This window comes from Gorilla gorilla, chromosome 14 (genome assembly GCF_029281585.2).
Source record: "Gorilla gorilla gorilla isolate KB3781 chromosome 14, NHGRI_mGorGor1-v2.1_pri, whole genome shotgun sequence".
In the NCBI taxonomy this organism is placed as follows: domain Eukaryota; kingdom Metazoa; phylum Chordata; class Mammalia; order Primates; family Hominidae; genus Gorilla; species Gorilla gorilla.
In genome coordinates, this window is record NC_073238.2 from 35,834,545 (window position 1) to 35,849,386 (window position 14,842).

Below are 14,842 nucleotides of genomic sequence, written 5' to 3' on the forward strand. Positions count from 1 at the left end.
TCTACAAGGGCAAATTCTATTATTTGGTATTAGTAAACTGTCAGGATTTTATTTTTACATTATTAGTCAAAACATTACTTGTGAATATGACTACATACTTTTTAGAAACATCTATGACTATGTTTGTAAGCTTAGGTGTTGTTATTTTGGGATAATTTTTATTCACTGGAGAAACTATTATGTGCCAGCCAAAGACAAGGAGCCCCAGATTCTACTGTTAGGTGTTGTTATAGTATCAGATAATCAAATAGATAAAAATTACCATTTATTGTACAAATCTAAGTGAGTGAATGTGTATATAATACGTAGTCATATAATGCTGATAATGAACTCCAAAAAACTGTGTAATACATGTATTTACTTATCTTTACATAGTCAATTAACTTAAAAAAGAAACTGATCATTATTTCTATGCTTGTCCTAAAGTTATGCCACAAATAGTCATTACCATGTACCCTTTTATTTTTAGACAATTAAAATTAGTCTTATCTGTTTTTAAAAGGCAGATTAATCCTTACATCCAACTTAAAGTATTCTAGAAAGCAATGATTGACATTTTGAAGGCAGAAGAGGATCAAGAATTTAAGGTAGCAAAATGGATGGTGTCTAAGAGTTTCTTAGAAATCAGATTATTTCTAAGGGGTGTTATCTGTTTGAAGGCTAGATTCCTTTTTGGTCTTTCAAAAATCTGTTAAAAAAAAAAATCCTTCTACTTGAAACTGAGTGAGTAAAGAAGGTAATGTTTGCTTCCCTCTAGCTAGAAGTCTGGCTGCCAAACAGCTAAGCCAATAAAATTCAATACCAGGTGAATGAAATACCACAATAAAGTCATGAATTGATTGAATAATATAACACCAGAATTACAGGTAAAAAGTAAATTATAAAATCCATGGAGGCAGATTTCATACCTGTCTTACTTTTATGTAGGTCAGTGCTAAACATTAAATATTTGTTGAATGAGTAACTGAATAAACAAATCAGAAAAAGATTTCACAATGTCTTCTTATCCAGGTCCCTGTCTTTTGGATAAATTATTATATCCCCACTTTACATGTAAAACAAATTGGCAAGAGGAATTAGGTAACAATACGGGCCTTGAAGGATTTATTTTCATATCTCATACAGATTTTTCAAAAACAGGTGTTAGACTCTTTGAATTCCATGATAGTAGTAAAAAGAGCCTGCGGCCTACTTTCAACACTTAACAAAACTGAATAATTATGCATGGTACGATTATAGAGGCAGTTTTTCTGCTTTTCATTATTTAATGTAGATTACAAGTTCTATTTGATATGTATATAAAAATTTGATCATCAAAAAGGAGAAAACCAGATACTTAATGCAGTTTAAGTTGTAAAAACATCTTTTTAAATTTTTTTAATTCAAATGGAATAAATAATTAGAAAATAATGAAGAAATTAACTTTCTGATTAAAAGTTTAGAAGCTAGTCTCTTACATAAAATTCATTTTTAGATTAAAAAAAAAAAGACAAGGCAAAGATACTAGGGATGAACACCTGTTCTCTCCTGCTTCCTCTTTCTCTTCAGTTAATGCACCTCTCCCTGAGTATTATGAGAGGTTGTGGTGTTTCTAATCCAGAACACTCTGGCAGGGTTTTCTTGGTAGACAGTTGTCTCACCCAGGTTGCTTACTCTATACTACTTGTTCATGGCTGAGAAGCAAAATAAGAGGTCCACGGTCTGACCTGCACAGCAGGAGCCATGACCTTTTTTCTCCCTACAGCAGTAACAAGGCAAGAGCATATTAAATACACCTAAGTATTTCTGGACAATATTTTTCTATTTAAGGATAAAACCCATCTGGCAAATAATCTAATTTTTCCTTCTGTTTTGGTTTGAGTTTGTTTTTTTCAATGTGGGGTAGGGGGACACTCCTGTCTCTCTTTCTTTGGCTATTTCCACATTCACACAAATAAAAAATTCAGTCTCATTATTTTCACAGCTATTTGATATGTATTCACACACTTATGTATGAAAATAACAGAATGGGGCAAAAAACAGGAAAAAAGATAGATCTAGAGTTGAGGTTGTAATGTTTCATTGTATGAATATGAAAACAAGAAAAACACATTAGGGGTTTTCGTTTTTGCAGGAGGCGGCATAGATCTTGAAGCACTAGGACAGAATTTTGGTTCAGGAAGTAAAATGTTTTAAAAGGATTCCACCTATATTAGAGATTCCACCATGTGGTTTTCACTATTTACAGGGGATTTATGAAGTAAAATCCAGATACAGCATATCCTGTTATAGGTAAGTGGGCCTTTTAATACTTAAAATAGTAAAGCTGCACTGATACACATTAAGTATTCTTATAGATCAAATAAATCTGCCCCTGGCCAAAATAAATTTATTTGATAATCATAATTACAAAAACAATACCAGCACTACATAACTTAATTTCATTTTGTAGAGGTTACTAGTCTAATACATAAAAATAAGACAATAGACACATTTCCTTTATTTCATAACTTTTTCATAAATATATGTGACAACTTGGCATCAATATTAGAATCGGCCTAAGACAGAGCTGATTATACTCTAATACATGCTTTTATTCAGTCACAGCTATTATGGAAACCAAGGCAGAAAATGATGCATTAGCAAAACTAACCTTCCTCATATCACTAATAAAAGTGGTAAGTGCTACAGCTAACATCATACTACAAGCTCTCAGCTTTTCTTCTAAGAACTGAAATGAGACAAGGATGCTCACTCCTTTTATTCAACATAGAACTGGAAGTCCTAGTCAGAGCAATTAGGCAAGAGAAAGAAAAATAAAGGGCATCCAAATTGGAAAGGAAGAAGTCAAACTGTTCCTATTTGCAGACAACATGATCTTATACATAGAAAAACCTAAAGACTACCAAAAAACTCTTAGAATAAATGAATTCAGTAAAGTTGCAGATATAAAATCAACATAGAAAAATCAGTAGCATTTTCTATATGCAAGCAATGAACTAAGAAATCAAGAAGGCAATCCATTTGCAATAGGTACAAAAACACATACACACAAAACAAATGGGAATAAATTTAACGGAGGAGGTGAAAACCTTCACAAAAATAACTACAAAACACTGACGAAAGAAACTAAGGAGGATACAGACGAACGGAAAAACATCCCCGGCTCGTGGATCAGAAGAATTAATATTGTTAAAAGGACCACACTATCCAAAGTGATCTATAGATCCAATGTAATCCTTATCAAAATAACAATGACACTCTTCATGCAAGTAGAAAAAAAAATCCTAAAACTTCTATGGAACCACAAAAGACCCTAAATAGCCACAACAATCCTCAGCAAAAGGAACAAAGCTCGAGGCATCAAACTACCACACTTCCAAATATACTACAAAGCTGTAGTAACCAAAAAACAGCATGGTATGGCATAAAAACAGAAACACAGACCAACAGAACAGAGAACCTAGAAATACATCCATGTATCTACAGCCAATTGATTTTAGTTAGAAGTACCAAGAACCTAATTTGAGGAGAGAACACTCTCTTCAATAAATGGTGCTGGGAAAACTAGATGTCCACATGCAGAAGAATGAAACCAGATCTAACCCCCTCACGTTATATAAAAATCAACTCAAAATGGATCAAAGACCTAAATGTAAGACCTCAAACTACAAAACCACTTTAAGAAAACAGGTGAAATACTTCAGGACATTGGTTTGGGAAATGATTTTATGAATAAGACCTCAAAAGCACAGACAACAAAAGCAAAAAATAAATTAGTGAGATGATACCAAACTTAAAAAATAAATTAGTGAGATGATGTAAAACGCTTCTGTTCAGCAAAGGAAACAAACAAGGGTAAAAAGACAACCTATAGAATGGGAGAAAATATCAACAGCAAAAAATAAAAATTCAATTAAAAATGGGCAAAGAGCCTGAATAGACACTTCAAAAAAGAACACATACAAAATGACCAATAAACACATGAAAAAAAAAAAAAAAACAACTCAACACCGATCATCAGGGAAATGCAAATCAAAACTATAATGAGGTATCGTCTCATCCCAGTTAGGATGGCTATTAGCAAAAAGACAAAAAATAAACTCTTGCAAGGATGCAGAGAAAAGGAATTGTTTTTTGAGACAGGGTCTTGCTCTGTTGCCCAGGCTAGAGTGCAGTGGCATGGTCATAGCTCACTGAGTCCTCAACTTCCTGGGCTCAAGTAATCCTCTTGCTCAACCTCCCAACTAGCTGGGACTATGGATATGCACCACCAGGTCTGGCTAATTTTTTGATTTTTAGTAGAGATGAGGTCTTGCTATGTTGTCCAGGCTGGTTTCAAATTCCTGAACTCAAGCAATCCTCCCACCTCAGCCTACCAAAGTGCTAGGATTACACTTGTGAGCCACTGCACCGGCCAGGAAAGGAACTCTTATACACTGTTGGTGAGAATGTAAACTAGAACATATACTACTATGGACAACAGTATGAAGTTCCTCACAAAACTAAAAATAGAATTACCATATGATCCAGCAACCCCACTACAGGGCATTCATCCAAAGGAAAAAACAATCAATATATCAAAGAGGCATCTGCATCTCCCCAGCATGTTTACTGCAGCACTATTCACAACAGCCAAGACATGGAATCAACCTAAGTGTCCAACAACAGATGAAGAACAGATAATGAAAATGTGGTATATGCATACAATGGAATACTATTCAGCCATTAAAAAAATGAAATCCAGTCATTAACAGCAACATGGATGGAACTGGAGGACATTATGCTAAGTGAAATCAAGCCAAGAACCAAAAGTTAAACACCCAATATTCTCACTGATATGTGGAAGCTAAAAAAAGTTTATCTCAGCCGGGTGCAGTGGCTCACGCCTGTAATCCCAGCACTTTGGGAGGCTGAGGCGGACAGATCACCTGAGGTTAGGAGTTCGAGACCAGCCTGACCAACATGGTGAAACTCAATCTCTACTAAAAAATACAAAAATTGATGGGTGTGGTGGCGGGCGCCTGTAATCCCAGCTACTCTGGAGGCTGAGGCAGGAGAATCACTTGAGCCTCGAAGGCAGAGACTGCTGTGAGCCGAGACCACACCACTGCACTACAGCAAGAGCGAAAACTCCATCTAAAAAAAAAAAAGAGTTGATATCATAGAAGTAGAAAGTAGGACAGAGTATACTAGAGGCTGGGAAGGGTGGGAGTAAGAGAGGTATAGGAAGAGATTTGTTAAAGGATACAAAATTATTGCAAGAATGGAGGGCAAAGTTCTAGTGTTCTATATACCACTGTAAGATAACTACAATTAGCAATAATACATTACCTAGTTTCAAAGATCTAGAAGGAGGAAACTGAATGTTCTCAACACAAAGAAATGATAAATGTTTGAGATGCACATACTAATTACCCTGATATGATCACTACATACTACATGTATTGCAACATGACTATGTACCCCATAAGTATGTACAATTAGTATGGGTCAGTTAAAAAAAAATCAGTAAATAAAACATTTTAAGTGGTAACTGAAGAAAAAAAGAGGACAAATTCAGTGGTGCTATTTTCCTTCAACAAAGTATATGGCTTGTTTATGTTTGCTGGAATATTTAAATAGTGGATGCAAAGATAGTCTCTGGTTGTATTTTTTCTAAAGGGAAACAAATGGTTATTCCCTAAAATACCTAAAACTGGCTTCCTTGCCAATTTCCAAAGTATGGTCTTCAAATACATTTGTTTTGGAAGCGATAAAAAGACTTTTTTTTTTTTTTTTTTGCAACCTCAAGCATTGTGAAATAATAAGAGCATTATACACAACAAATTATTTAATTAGTTTAAACATGATCTAAAGGGGAAATACAGCAGCTAAGAGATTATATAACGTGGGGGAGGGAGAGGTAAGGGAAAGCTTCTCCAAATATGAGCTGCTTAAGCTAAGATCTTAAGTGTATGAATTAGCTTAGAAAAGTGAGGTTAAAAGTATTACACACATGCTATGTGTAAGTTCTGAGATGGGTATGTGTTGCAATGTTCTAGGACCAGATGGCAGGTCCTGCCAGTCTCCTCTATTGTGATGAGAAGGCAGGAGAAGCTAAGTGCCAAGGCTAGTAGTTTTAGCAGAGGAGGCTGAGGTGGCTCCTATCTAATGATTTCCATTTTCTCTGTAGCTAGGTGGTTGGGTAATTTGATAGAGTGTGTAGGGGAAGGTGTTAAGGATAGCTAGAGGCTTGCAGAAACTCAGCATGATACATCTGAGATTGCTAATTTAAAAAAATACAACTGATTTTTATATAGTGCTGCTCAATCCTGTGACCCTGATAAACTTACTATTAGTTCTAATAGCTTTAATATTGATTCTTTGGCATGTTCTACATAGGTCATCATCCTGTACATAAACAAAGACAGCTTTATTTCTCTTTTAAATGTGTAAGTCTCATTTCTTTTTCTTCCCTTTTTGCATTGGCTAGACCTTCCATCCAGTACAATGTTGAAGACAAGCAGTGAAAATGGACAGCCTTGCCTAGTTCCTGATCTTAGGGGCAAAGCATTCAATCTTTCATCATTAAGAATATTAGCAACTGGCTTTATGTACTTACTGCCTTTTATTGCCTAGTCTCAGAAGTCTCTACTGCACATGCTCTATGAGTTGAGGCAGCCACAAAGGTTCAAGGGGAGGGACAAAGGCTCCACTTTTGATGGGGAGTGATAAGGTTCTGGATGAGCATGTGGGACCAGAAACAGTCTTTTCAATTTTGAAAATGCAAATGCTACAGCATCTTAATGATTTATCTCCTCATATGGCATATTCTCCCTTTTCCTGCTTTATCTAGGGAAATTCTATCCATTCTTCACATATCCTCTGTGAAATCTCTGATTATTCCAGCCCTCACAGATCTCTCTGCTGAAATGTTATCAGACTTTAGTCTATTACTGAAACTCTTACACTATATCATGAATTCTATTAATGTAATACTAGTATGTTTTATTCACCATTATATTCCCCAAGGCCTAACACAGTACCTGTTAACATAGGGTAAATCAAATAAAAATGTAAAGAAATGTATGGATTATAACTCATTATTTCATTATGTAAGAGTCTGTACTGATTGATGTATTTATGAATCTATCTGACTAACATCTGTGCCAGGCACTGTGCTAGGTTGGGAATATGATGTCAAGTAAGACAGACCCTGATGCGGTTAACAGAGGAACTGTGGATGGGGTAGGCACAGGTGTCCATGTGTACTTGGGGGTGGGGGTGGGGGCAGAGCATCTGCAGTGCATATAGAGTTGTTTACCTGAGATGCCTCTGGTACTTCTTAGAGATGTTCAAGAAACAAGGAATATTATGGGTCTCGTGGTCAGGTGAGAGGTCTGATCTGGAGATACAGGTATGAAAATCAGTGTTCAGGGAACAAGTCAATCACTGATGTGGATAAGATCATCAAGGAAGAAGAGTCAAAGATACAAGAAAAAGTATATTCACTATAGCATTATTTATAACAGTGAAAAAATTATAGACAAATGTTCTACCACTAGGGAACCAATTAAATAAATTATGGCATATTAATAAAATAGTATTGTGCAGTCACAAAAACAGTATTTTAGAAAAAATATTTGTTGACAAGGAAAATAACTCATGATCCATTATACAGAAAAAGTTAGGGTATAAAAACAGCACATAATGCATGGTCTCAAACTTTGTAAAAAGAAATGTGTTAATGTTGGTTGTTTCTGAATGGTGGTGACAATCTGGTTGACTTTATTTTCTGCTCTATACTTTGTAATGTCTTAGTTTCTAACATGAACATAGGTTTTATTACAAAAAAGTGTTATTTCTTAATCTAAAATATGTAGCTGCTAATGTTTACCTGATGAGTGTGGTTAAGATCTTAACACAGATTTTGTGGATAGAAGGCTTTAATCTTTTAAAATTTTAGACCTTTAATTGAGAATATTAATTTTAACCTATAGCAGCTACAGGTCTTCTCACATTCTCTAATTTAATCATCCCAACAACACTATATGGTAGACACTATTATTTTATAGATCTGGAAACAGGCCAGGTCAGGTAGTTTACCCAAGGTTACAACGGGGCTAGTGAAGCTGTGGAAAGAGGACTGTCTCCAGGTCCTGTTTGACTCCAATAAGCCACCCTTTACCACAATTGACACCTGGCATCCCAAGACACCTTCACATAGGTTATAAATATTTCTCAAACTTGTTTGATCAAAACAATCACCCGGAGGGTGCTTGCTAAGCATACAGGAATCTAAGAGAGGGAGGTAGATAGAAGGTGGGAGGGTTATACAAGGATTCTATCGCCGTATCTCAGACCTTCTGAATAAAAACTTCCCAGGGTGGGGGAGGAGAGAAGACAAGTTTGAGAGTTTTTTTGTTTGTTTGTTTTGTTTTTTGGGACGGAGTCTCCTTCTGTCACCCAGGCTGGAGTGCAGTGGCACAATCTTGGTTCACCGCAAGCTCTGCCTCCCGGGTTACACCATTCTCCTGCCTCAGCCTCCCAAGTAGCTGGGACTACAGGCGCCCGCCACCACACCCGGCTCATTTTTTTTTTTGCATTTTTAGTAGAGACGGGGTTTCACCGTGTTAGCCAGGATGGTCTTGATCTCCTGACCTCGTGATCCGCCCGCCTTGGCCTCCCAACGTGCTGGGATTACAGGCATGAGCCAGCGTGCCCAGCTGACAAGCTTGAGAGTTTTTAAACAAGGGCCCCAAGCAAATTTACTGTCAGGCAAGTTTGTGAAATTCTATTATCACATTAGATAATTGATACTCAGTTTTACAGAGCAGGAAGATGAGCCCCAAATCAGATTAAGCTACAGTATATGGTGGCAAAGACAAGAACTACACAGTTCAACTGCAATTCATTTTCAAATTTAAGATTCATTTGTGGAATTTCAAAGTCCAAGATAAATTCGCAAAGATATGGGGTCACATGAGCAACTCTGGCACGTGCACCATAATAAATTCTGTGGTCACCCTAATTACAACCCTTTCAGAGTAATCAACTGGTTAATCTGAATTTGGCTGTCTGGGTTGGCTGTTCATTTGTTTATTATTTACATATTTATTTGCAAAAAAATCTCATGTTGTAAGTTTAAATAAGGGCATACCATATATTGGTATAAGGAACAGTCAAAACCAGCATAGGGCAAAATTCCTGTGGTGTCTTTCTAAAGGCCTTATTTCTCTCTTCCCAGTTCAGCAACTGTGCAACTGAACATGGTGGAGAAATATAACCACAAGTATGCTGAATAGACTTACTTTATAATAATTAATAACCTCAAGTGGGACTTTAATAGTGGCATCTGTTCTGTGACCCATTTTTGCTTACACTTGGCTAATTATTAAGAAGTTAACAGAGGTTTAAGCTGTGACCTCAGGCTCGTGGATGTATGGAAAAAACCTTCAGGGAACTTAAGCTAAAATCATGGTCTAACAGGTGGTAGAATAGATACTTTTAAAGGGTAGGGCTAGCACTGTTTTAGTTTTCCCTTAAATATTACTACCAACAATGATTGTAAGGTCTAGCTGCACACACAAGAGCCACAAATATCTGCTTGCTTTAACTTAATAAAGACTTAAGGCAAAATCCACTCTATCATCTCATTCCAGACATTTTGGTTTTCCAAAGCTACATAAATTTATTAACTTTTGGTTTGCAGTTTCAACTTATGCTGAGTTACACTTAAAAATACTTACTGCCAGGTATGGTGGCTCACACCTATAATCCAGTGCTTTGGGAGGCCAAGACGGGAGGATCACTTGAAGCCAGGAGTTTAAGACCAGCCTGGGCAACCAAGCAAAACCTCTCTCTCTACAAAAAATTAAAAAATTAGCTGAGTACAGCGGCATGTGCCTGTAGTCCCAGCTACTTCGGAGACTGAGATAGGGGGATTGCTGGAACCCAGGAGGTTGAGGCTGCAGGGAGCTATGATCGCACCACTGCGCCCCAGCTTGGACCACAGAGCAAGACGCTATCTCTTAAACAAAACAAAGCAAAATAAACAAACAAAAACTTTTGCAGCGGTCTACCAATTATGGGAATAACGCTCATTATAAAACGTTTAAAAGCTAGATATAGAAAATATTTAAAAATCTAAAATCACCCATAGTTGAAGAATTCAATTATAATAACTGCCAATATTTTTGCATTTTCCTTAGTAAGAGTGACAGTTTCAGAGCCTCCTATGTGCCAGGTACTCTGCTCTTTACTTGTATTATTGAATCTTTACAACAACGCTTTGACGTAGGTACTATTAGCACTCCCATTTTACTGATGAGGAAACCTAGACTAATAGCTTTTATAACTTTGCCCACAGACACAATACTACTAAGTGGTGGAGCCAGTATTCAAACTCAATTTCTGTCCTATTCCAGGACCTGTACTATCAACTATACAATAATGCCCATTCTTTTGTTATTCACTTATGTGTGTGGACTCCAACTATCCTTTGATCTCACTGGGCCCTACAATCTTTTGAATCTACGACCTTTTCACTATTTCTCACCTGCTCATGTCCTAACATGCCACCTGGCTCAGCTTCCATGGTCAACCACCAGACCTGTTCCCTTGTGTACACACTGACTCCCTTGCTTCTCTTTCACTTTGTCATATGCTCTTGGCTAATTCCAACACTGCCTAGATCCAACTCTCTGCCTATTCCATACCAGCACTTTTGCAGCTGAACGCAGTGGAGAAAAAGAACCACAATCATGCTAAACAGACTTATATATTTTTTATACATTTAAAAAAATAAATGGAATGCTTCACGAATTTACGTGTCATCCTTGCATAGGGGCCATGCTAATCTTCTCTGTATTTTTCCAATTTTAGTATACGTGCTGCCAAAGCAAGCACATTGACTTCTTTTTAAAATTATTTTATTTTTATTTTTTAATTATTATTATACTTTAAGTTTTAGGGTACATGCGCACAATGTGCAGGTTTGTTACATATGTATACAGGTGCCATGCTGGTGCACTGCACCCATTAACTCGTCATTTAGCATTAGGTATATCTCCTAATGCTATCCCTCCCCCCTCCCCCCACCCCACAGCAGGCCCTGGTGTGTGATGTTCCCCTTCCTGTGTCCACGTGTTCTCACTGTTCAATTCCCACCTATGAGTGAGAACATGCGGTGTTTGGTTTTTTGTCCTTGCGATAGTTTGCTGAGAATGATGGTTTCCAGCTTCATCCATGTCCCTACAAAGGACATGAACTCATCATTTTTTATGGCTGCATAGTATTCCATGGTGTATATGTGCCACATTTTCTTAATCCAGTCTTTGTTGGACATTTGGCTTGGTTCCAAGTCTTTGCTATTGTGAATAGTGCCGCAATAAACATACCTGTGCATGTGTCTTTATAGCAGCATGATTTATAATCCTTTGGGTATATACCCAGTAATGGGATGGCTGGGTCAAATGGTATATCTAGTTCTAGATCCCTGAGGAATCGCCACACTGACTTCTACAATGGTTGAACTAGTTTACAGTCCCAACAACAGTGTAAAAGTGTTCCTATTTCTCCACATCCTTGCCAGCACCTGTTGTTTCCTGACTTTTTAATGATTGCCATTCTAACTGGTGTGAGATGGTATCTCATTGTGGTTTTGATTTGCATTTCTCTGATGGCCAGTGATGGTGAGCATTTTTTCATGTGTTTTTTGGCTGCATAAATGTCTTCTTTTGAGAAGTGTCTGTTCATATCCTTCACCCACTTTTTGATGGGGTTTTTTTCTTGTAAATTTGTTTGAGTTCATTATAGATTCTGGATATTAGCCCTTTGTCAGAGAGTAGGTTGCAAAAATTTTCTCCCATTTTGTAGGTTGCCTGTTCACTCTGATGGTAGTTTCTTTTGCTGTGCAGAAGCTCGTTAGTTTAATTAGATCCCATTTGTCAATTTTGGCTTTTGTTGTCATTGCTTTTGGTGTTTTAGACATGAAGTCCTTGCCCATGCCTATGTCCTGAATGGTATTGCCTAGGTTTTCTTCTAGGGTTTTTATGGTTTTAGGTCTAACATGTAAATCTTTAATCCATCTTGAATTAATTTTTGTATGAGGTGTAAGGAAGGGATCCAGTTTCAGCTTTCTACATATGGCTAGCCAGTTTTCCCAGCACCATTTATTAAATAGGGAATCTTTTCCCCATTTCTTGTTTTTGTCAGGTTTGTCAAAGATCACATAGTTGTAGATATGCGGCATTATTTCTGAAGGCTCTGTTCTGTTCCATTGATCTATATCTCTGTTTTGGTACGAGTTACCATGCTGTTTTGGTTACTGTAGCCTTGTAGTATAGTTTGAAGTCAGGTAGCGTGATGCCTCCAGCTTTGTTCTTTTGGCTTAGGATTGACTTGGCAATGCGGGCTCTTTTTTGGTTCCATATGAACTTTAAAGTAGTTTTTTCCAATTCTGTGAAGAAAGTCATTGGTAGCTTGATGGGGATGGCGCTGAATCTATAAATTACCTGGGGCAGTATGGCCATTTTCATGATATTGATTCTTCCTACCCATGAGCATGGAATGTTCTTCCATTTGTTTGCATCCTCTTTTATTTCATTGAGCAGTGGTTTGTAGTTCTCCTTGAAGAGGTCCTTCACATCCCTTGTAAGTTGGATTCCTAGGTATTTTATTCTCTTTGAAGCAATTGTGAATGGGAGTTAACTCATGATTTGGCTCTCTGTCTGTTAATGGTGTATAAGAATGCTTGCGATTTTTGCACATTGATTTTGTATCCTGAGACTTTGCTGAAGTTGCTTATTAGCTTAAGGAGATTTTGGGCTGAGACGATGGGGTTTTCCAGATATACAATCATGTCATCTGCAAACAGGGACAATTTGACTTCCTCTTTTCCTAACTGAATGCCCTTTATTTCCTTCTCCTGCCTGACTGCCCTGGCCAGAACTTGAAACACTATGTTGAATAGGAGTGGTGAGAGAGGGCATCCCCACCAGGCCTGCCCTAAAAGAGCTCCTGAAGGAAGCACTAAACATGGAAAGGAACAACCGGTACCAGCCACTGCAAAAACATGCCAAATTGTAAAGACCATCAAGGCTAGGAAAAAACTGCATCAACTAACGAGCAAAATAACCAGCTCACATCATAATGACAGGATCAAATTCACACATAACAATACTAACCTTAAATGTAAATGGGCTAAATGCTCCAATTAAAAGGCACAGACTGACAAATTGGATAGAGTCAAGACACATCAGTGTGCTGTATTCAGGAAACCCGTCTCACATGCAGAGACACACATAGGCTCAAAATAAAGGGATGGAGGAAGATCTACCAAGCAAATGGAAAACAAAAAAAAGGCAGGGGTTGCAATCCTAGTCTCTGAAAAACAGACTTTAAACCAACAAAGATCAAAAGAGACAAAGAAGGCCATTACATAATGGTAAAGGGATCAATTCAACAAGAAGAGCTAACTATCCTAAATATATATGCACCTAATACAGGAGCACCCAGATTCATAAAGCAAGTCCTTAGTGACCTACAGAGAGACTTAGACTCCCACACAATAATAATGGGAGACTTTAACACCCCACTGTCAACATTAGACAGATCAACGAGACAGAAAGTTAATAAGGATATCCAGGAATTGAACTCAGCTCTGCAGCAAGTGGACTTAACAGACATCTACAGAACTCTCCACCCCAAATCAACAGAATATACATTCTTTTCAGCACCACACCACATCTATTCCAAAATTGACCACACAGTTGGTAGTAAAGCAACTCCTCAGCAAATGTAAAAGAACAGAAATTATAACAAACTGTCTCTCAGATCACAGTGCAATCAAACTAGAACTCAGGATTAAGAAACTCACTCAAAACTGCTCAACTACATGGAAACTGAACAACCTGCTCCTGAATGACTACTGGGTACATAACGAAATGAAGGCAGAAATAAAGATGTTCTTTGAAACCAACGAGAACAAAGATACAACATACCAGAATCTCTGGGACACATTCAAAGCAGTGTGTAGAGGGAAATTTATAGCACTAAATGCCCACAAGAGAAAGCAGGAAAGATCTAAAATTGACACCCTAACATCACAATTAAAAGAACTAGAGAAGCAAGAGCAAACACATTCAAAAGCTAGCAGAAGGCAAGAGATCAGAGCAGAACTGAAGGAAATAGAGACAGAAAAAACCCTTCAAAAAAATCAATGAATCCAGGAGCTGGCTTTTTGAAAAGATCAAAAAATCGATAGACCGCTAGCAAGACTAATAAAGAAGAAGAGAGAAGAATCAAATAGATGCAATAAAAAATGATAAAGGGGATATCATCACCGACCCCCCAGAAATACGAACTACCATCAGAGAATACTATAAACACCTCTATGCAAATAAACTAGAAAATCTAGAAGAAATGGATAAATTCCTCGACATATACACTCTCCCAAGACTAAACCAGGAAGAAGTTGAATCCCTGAATAGACCAATAACTGGCTCTGAAATTGAGGCAATAATTAATATCTTACCAACCAAAAAAAGTCCAGGACCAGATGGATTCACAGCTGAATTCTACCAGAGGTACAAGGAGGAGCTGATACCATTCCTTCTGAAACTATTCCAATCAATAGAAAAAGAGGGAATCCTCCCTAACTCATTTTATGAGGCCAGCATCATCCTGATACCAAAGCCTGGCAGAGACACAACAAAAAAAGAGAATTTTAGACCAATATCCTTGATGAACATTGATGCAAAAATCCTCAATAAAATACTGGCAAACCGAATCCAGCAACACATCAAAAAGCTTATCCACCATGATCAAGTGGGCTTCATCCCTGGGATGCAAGGCTGGTTCAACATACGAAAATCAATAA

The 14,842-nt window shown here is 37.4% G+C and overlaps 1 protein-coding gene and 1 non-coding gene across 3 annotated transcripts in view; both read right to left on the reverse strand.

The window, feature by feature from the left end:
• The window catches only part of MICU2 (mitochondrial calcium uptake 2), a 111,545-nt gene that overhangs the window by 47,751 nt on the left and 48,952 nt on the right, over positions 1–14,842 (reverse strand). The window lies entirely within an intron of this gene.
• Positions 10,763–10,869, reverse strand: LOC115930510 (U6 spliceosomal RNA). The gene has a single exon (XR_004067141.1). It is a non-coding gene; the product is annotated as a U6 spliceosomal RNA (small nuclear RNA).